Source organism: Sorex araneus, chromosome 4 (assembly GCF_027595985.1).
Source record: "Sorex araneus isolate mSorAra2 chromosome 4, mSorAra2.pri, whole genome shotgun sequence".
Classification (NCBI taxonomy): domain Eukaryota; kingdom Metazoa; phylum Chordata; class Mammalia; order Eulipotyphla; family Soricidae; genus Sorex; species Sorex araneus.
The window spans coordinates 177,026,160-177,033,244 of record NC_073305.1 but is presented as its reverse complement, the minus strand read 5'-3'; positions in this window follow the sequence as shown (position 1 = coordinate 177,033,244).

Sequence of the window (7,085 nt, the reverse complement as noted above, 5' to 3'; positions counted from 1 at the left end):
ACTGAGGTGCTCACCAAGATTTGCACTCCGCTGTCATGCCTGCCACGGCCTATTGGGTGTCATAAGCTTGTTTACGGCACATGTGTTCTGTGGCACTCACCAAGGGTCCCAGCGGTACTTTCCTGGGCTATATACCTCTGGCACTTGCTTACTTGCACGTCTTACACTTCTTACTAGTGTTAGACCTGGGGTTTGCACCTCTTTTTGCGGTGCTTCTACACGGCATGGTCCTGAGCTCATGGTGAGGCCAAGAATGGCTGGTGACCTAGAGGGTCACCAACAGTGAAGCTGCCTCACTCCAGCCTTGGAGTTGCCAAGATTCCAGTCGACAGATGTGGGACACTGAGGCTTTGAACTGTGACCACACTCTTTGCCAGGCAGACACTCTAGGCCCCTGTGCAGTTATTTCTCCCGGTTTGGTTTGAAATGTTAGCCAACTTGTTTTTCACTGGTTGAAGTTGTATTTGGTTCTATTTCAAATACAACTAGTCTTTTTGTTGTTGTTGTTCTATCTTTGCTTTTTGGGTCACACCCATCAATGCACAGGGGTTACTCCTGGGTCTGCCCTCAGGAATTACGCCTGGCGGTGCTCAGGGGACTATATGGGATGCTGGGAATCGAACCCGGGTTGGCCGCGTGCAAGACAAACGCCCTACCCACTGTACTATCACTTCAGCCCCACAACTGGTCTTTTTTGATAGACTCTTCAATGTCTGTATAGTGCATTTTTTTAGTGATGTAAATGGAGCAGACCAGTGTAGTGATACAAATAGTCCATCACAATTTAAGGCACTGTTATTCCTTCTTGAACGTCTTTGTGCCCTAAGATTTAAATGTACATGCTTCACATTTGTATTGATAGTTCTAATATCCACAATCTTGAAGGCCTAATTATCTGTTAGGCCGACTCACTTCACTGATTGGGGTCTGAATCGTGATGTGTGCTAAAGTTTAAATGATGAGCTTTTCCCTGGCCTGGCTTCATCAGAAATCTCTACTGCCTACTTGGGACATGTTCTCCTAGAAAGGTTTTATGTGTTCTGTTCAACACCCATGAGTGTCTAGTAGCCAGATATCATTTTTACATTCATTATAAAACTTGGGGATTGCTGAGTTAATTAGGTCAAGTGAATTTGTAAACCTAAAGTCAAATACAGACTATACAGCTTTTCATTCTTAAGGTAGAGTTGTGAGTGAGTGAGTGAGTGAGTGAGTGAGTGAGTGAGTGAGTGAGTGAGTGAGTGAGTGAGTGAGTGTGAGTGTGTGTGTTCTGTTTTTATACACGGACCCCTAATCAAGACAGAGAAATGTGTCCATTATATACCTCTTTTGTGTGGGGTTGTTGGGCCCACCCAGCTGTGTTCAGGGCTTACTCCAAGATCTGTGTTCAGGGATCACTCTTGGTGGTCCTCAGGGACTATATGTGGTGCTGGGTATTGACCACATGCAAGGCAAGCACTTTAGCCCCTGTCTTATCACTCTGTCCCTACCCTGACATCTCCTTTGATCTGGTATCCTTGTTCCCTTGAAGATTTTTCTTTCTGAATCCAGTTTTTCACTCTTCTTCAGCTTTACATAGGACAGTTTCAGCTTGTCTTGATAGAGCCTAATCTCAGATTAAACCAAAACATTACTTTCCTCCCTTTACTTCCCTCTTCCCTACACCCCAGCTAGCAAGCATTTGTTTTAGTTCTTTCTGTCAAGGAACATTGATGGAAGACAAAGAAATTTTAAGATCTTTCTTTTTTTCTAAAAGTCAACACCCTTTATGGCACAATGTCTTCAAGTGACATTAAGAGCAGATTCCAGGACTTGAGTTAGCCCTAGTAGAAGACATTGACTCAGTGTGAGAACCCACACACGGTTGCTAATCCTGAGAATAAACGCACTACACAGACATCAAAGAGGGGTGACTGTGATTTGTAAGCTCTGCCTTATGTTTCTTTCCTTCCCTCCTTCTTTTCCCTCTTTTTCCTTATTTGAACACCAATGGGTCTCTTTAAGGCTGTTCTTCACTACCCATACTGTGGGCCAATCCATGCTCATTCCCACCAATGCAGCCACATGAGTGATGGAACCTGGCTTTGAGAGGTGATGAACATTGCTTATAGCAAACTCAGACGCAGCCATGGGGTACAAGAAGAGAGGGGAAGCAGAAACAATAAGTAATTTCAAATGGAAAACAAGGAGAGTCTTAACAAATGAGAACCGAAGTAAGGAAGAATTCAGATAATATTGGCAAAGAATGTTCTTCACACAGAAATTAAAAGGGCAAACACACCTTGAAATTAGGATTATTTTTATGAAGAGATAAATATTTTGTCAGTAACAAAAAGGGATGGCATTATCTGACAAAAACAATTTTTAGAGCCTTTGGTTCCAATGAGAGGAAAAAGAGAAAGAAAATGTCTTGATATTTGAAAACATGAAAAATAAAACCTGAAAGATAAATTATCCGATTATCCAATTATCTGAGCATAGGTATATTGAAATGTTTTGTATATACCTGTATATAAGACAAAAAAAACCCACTCTACTAAAAGCAAATTACTAGCTTTGTACTTTATATTCATTGCACCTTTTTTCCCCCAGATAAATATTTATTTTCTCTGTTGGCCATTTTCATCCATTATTGCAGCAAACAGAGGTTTAACTGGTGTTTATCATTATTACTGTTGTTCTTCTCTCTTAGTTTACTGGGAGGAGTAGGGATCTCAGCCAAAATCCTTTGCAAAAGAAGATTTGGAAGCATTTTATTTCTCGCAGAAAAATTTCCTGGTTTTCTTGCTCGGCTGTTGCTATGTCACATGGTGTCTGCCAGCTAGAGCAGAACAGTCAATTATGCAGTTTCTAGGCAGAAAAACGCTCGCATTGCACGGAAATGTCTCTGCAGCCCATGAGGTAACCCCGGTAATATGTATTTTCACTGCTCATCTGGACTCTTGAAGGTCCAATAACTGCATGTATTCCTACCAAGTCACTCTGTGTGTTAAATCCTAAATGAATGATTAATCCCCGGGGGTAAGATGTTATGATCATTTACATCACTTAGGAATAATGTAAGAATGTACCTTAGATGATTTTAAATTATTCATTAGGCTTCTTCAGAGTGTTCCCAAATATCTGGTAATATCTGATTTATTCAGCAGAGTTCAATGTTTGAAACATGCTGTGTGTGACAAGCTGGCTTAGTCTTTTAAAGCTGAGACTTTATAGGTGTGTTTCCAAGGAATGAAGCAGATTGGCTATTTCATTAAGATATCATTCAGACTTATAATAAACTTAGGAGGAAATAAGCTGATTCTATTTTAACTTACAAAAATAGTAATAAGTGAACATGAATTCAATCTGTTCTAGCCTTCACTTGGTCTGAACACTAGGATGCTTCCTGAAAGCATTTTCTCTTTGCAAGCCCCGAAAGCAGGCTGTTTGGAGATATGATTCTCCATAGAAATTACAGGCTGGTAAATGATTCATGCTGAGGATGTAGCATTCACCTGCCTGTGCTTCCAGAGCGTGGAACATACCTGATAATCCAGTCAAATATCTCTCATAGATTCCCAAAGACAAGGTTTTTAAGCAGCTGTATGAAGAAAGAAAGGAGCAAATTGGACTAGAGTGGGTAAGGCCTTGAAAGCGATGTACCCCAGCAACCTCAAGCCTGGCCAAGAGTCCAAGCATGACCCCTGAATTCAAAGCAAAAGAAACGGTGGGGGTGGGGGGCAGAGGAGAAGGAAGGAAACCTTATTTGTTTGGCAAGAGGGGGTGAGGAGAGGGTGGCCGGATTCACACCTGGGAATGCTCAGAGGTTATTTCTGGCTCTGCACTCAGGCATCACTCCTGATGGGCTCAGGGGACCATATGGGATGCCGGGAATCATATCTGGGTCGGCCGCATGCTAGGCAGGGGCCCTAACCGATGTACTATACTTCTAAGCCTGCAGAACATTATATGGGGGTTGGGGAAAGGGTGGATTTTTTTTTTTGGTCCCACCCCATGATGTTCAGGGGTTAGTCCTGGCTCTGCACTCAGGAATCAATCCTGGCAGTGCTCAGGGGACCATATGGGATGTCAAGGATCGAACTGGGTCAGCCACGTGAAAGGCAAATGCGCTACCCACTGTGCTATTGCCCCAGCCCTAGAACATTATTTTTTTTTCCTTTTTACTAAAACACCATGAGAGCAGTTACAGTTTTTGGTTTAAGTCTCAATCATATGATGATGAAACACCCAACCCTTCACCAGTGCGCATTTTCCACCACCGAAGAAACCAGTATCCCCCCATCCCATACCCTCCCCCTACTTGTGTGGCAGACGATTTCCACGTTACTCTCTCTCTCTCTCTACTTTGATTACATTCAACCTTTCCACACTAAACCCACCATTATTATTTGGGGTTTTACCCCAACACTCAGATCTGCCGAAAAGGCAACATTAGACAATTTGTTTTCTATTGCTGATTATGAATTGCATATGACAATGCGTGGCCGTTATTGCGGCCGCGCAATTTTGGAATTCTGAAGTTTTAATAATTAAATCTAGAGGGATTTCTGCCAAAAGCTGTTGTGTTCCGAACTTTGTTTCTGAGTCTCTGGGATCACGGCCAGTAAGCAGCTCGATCAGCAGCCAGAGGGCTGGTTCATGGGCTGCAACTGGGATCTCATGGGGGGAGGTGGGACTTTTATTTAATTTTTTAAATTTTTTATTTTTTGCTTTTCGGGTCACACCCAGCAATGCACAGGGGTTCCTCCTGGCTCTGCACTCAGGAATTACTACTGGCGGTGCTCAGGGCACCATATGGGATGCTGGAATTCAAACCTGGGTTGACCTCGTGCAAGGCAAATGCCCTACCTACTGTGCTATTGCTCCAGCCCTGGAACATTATTTTTTAAACGGATTTTTATTAAAGGTGAAAGGAGGCAGTGAAGATGAACGGGAGCAGAAATATAAACTTGTCACACCCATAAGCACGTCTAACGGTTGAAAGTTAAAAAAAATTAATTTAATTTAAAAATACGCCCCCCCTTCCCCTTCCCCGCCTCCCCCACACTCCCCCCTCCCCCCCGCCCCCCCCCCCCCCCGCACCCCCATGTGCTGAGACTGAAGCGGCCTCCAGTGGACAAAACCAAGTGGCTAAAGACGGCGAGTGAGCACAGTCTTCCAGCTCCCTCTGCAGGTGAATCCGGAACCGGAAAGGGAGAAGCAGAGCCAGCAGATTTCTCCCAGCCCCGCAGAGGAGCGCGGGGAAACGCTACCTCCAAACCAGAGGACAAGCGCTCTAGGGAAGCCTCGGGGATTTGCAGTCAAATGCTCCCTTCTTAGGAGATTGACGGTGTGAGTTTTATTGCAGCCACAAAGCAAGACGCTGAAAGGCTCCCGTGTTCATTCCCTTTGGTTCTGAGGCTCAGAGGTCTGAGCTGACTCCACTCATTCCTCTGCTCTGGGTCTCACAAGCTGAAGTAAGTGTTGGTCAGTGGACTGTTTGTGGCAGGCCCTGAGGACTCTCCTCTCCCCCCCACCCCCTCACACACCCCCACCCCCAGTTCATGCAAGTGGCTGATGGAATCCTCAGACTTGGAGCCTGAAGTCCCAGCTTCTTTGAGGTTGTGGGCTGGGCATCCTTAATTCCCATTCAAGTGCCACTGACCTCTTTTCTCTGTCTCCACGTTCTTGTTTTCAGTTTGAGAAACTGCTTCTAAGATCTCTATTTCTTTTTTTAAAAAAATTATTATTTAATGTATCACCATGATGTGCAGTTACAGACTTACAACTTTCATGATTACATTTCAGTCATAAAATGGTCGATTACCCACCAGTGCCCATTCTCCACCACCAATGTTCCCAGTATCCCTCCCGCCACCCACACCCCAATCCCCCCAATCCCAGCCTCTGTGGCAAGTGCATTCCCTTTTACTCTCTCTCTCTCCTTTTGGGCGTTATGGTTTGCAATGCAGGTAGTAAGTGGCCAATATGTTTGGTCTATATGAGATCTCTACGTTAAGAGTCCATGCAATCCAATTGGGCTACTCACATACCCTGACAACTTTCCTGTACAAAGTTCAAAGGACAAGGACCCTTAATTGTAGGCCCTTAATCTTTAATCAAAGGCCCTTCGCAGCAGAGCCTGAAATAGCATGGGACTGGGAGGCCAAAGCACAGGAAACAGGAGAATGGCTTAGATTCTGACTACCATTTGTTCTCAAAATATTCTGTTGTTTTTTTTTCTTTTAATCAAATCATCGTGAGATACAGAGTTACAAAGCTGTTCATGTTCAGGTTTCAGTCATGCAGTGTTCCAACACCCATCCCTCCACCAGTGTACATTCCCCACCACCAATGTCCCCTGTTTCCCTCCTGCCACCCTCCCCTGGCCTGTCTCTATGGCAGGCACTCTCTCTGTCTCTCTTTGTCTCTGTCTCTCTGTGTCTGTCTGTCTATCGGTCTGTCTGTCTGTCCCTAAAACACAAAAGCATTAATTGAAAAAGGATGAGTTTTAGTTTTCTCACCATACCTCCTGAAAATGTTTCTCTTACTATTGGAGTACTTTTTTTCAAAATTTCTTTTCAACACGGATCTTTCTATGGGATGAATTCTATTTTGGAGCACAGGGGGATAGGTGTTGCTTTATTTTGTTTTGGTTTCCTATGAGTGCTGTTGCTGGGTTACATAAGAGTTCCACTTTTGGAGAAATCTCCATATTAGTTTTCACAGGTGCTGAACCAGATGACATTTCTATCAACAGTGAATAAAGGTTCCGTTCTCACCACATCCCCACAGCACTGTTTCTAGACTCTCCGAAGTGTGCCATTCTCACTGTTGTGAGATGATATTGCAATGTTTTTTGATTTGTATTTCCCTAATCATGAGTGACAATGAGCACTTTTTCATAAGCCCATTGGCCTTTGTTGTCTTTGTTGGAAAAGTGTCCACCTCCTTGTCCCATTTGCAGATGGGGTTGTTGAAGTTTTGTTCTTGGGTTTTGTGAGTGCTTTCTTTATATATCTTGAATATCAGCCCTTTATCTGATTGACTGTGGTGTAAATATTTTCTCCCACACAGTAGGGTATCTCTTTACTCTAGCTTGA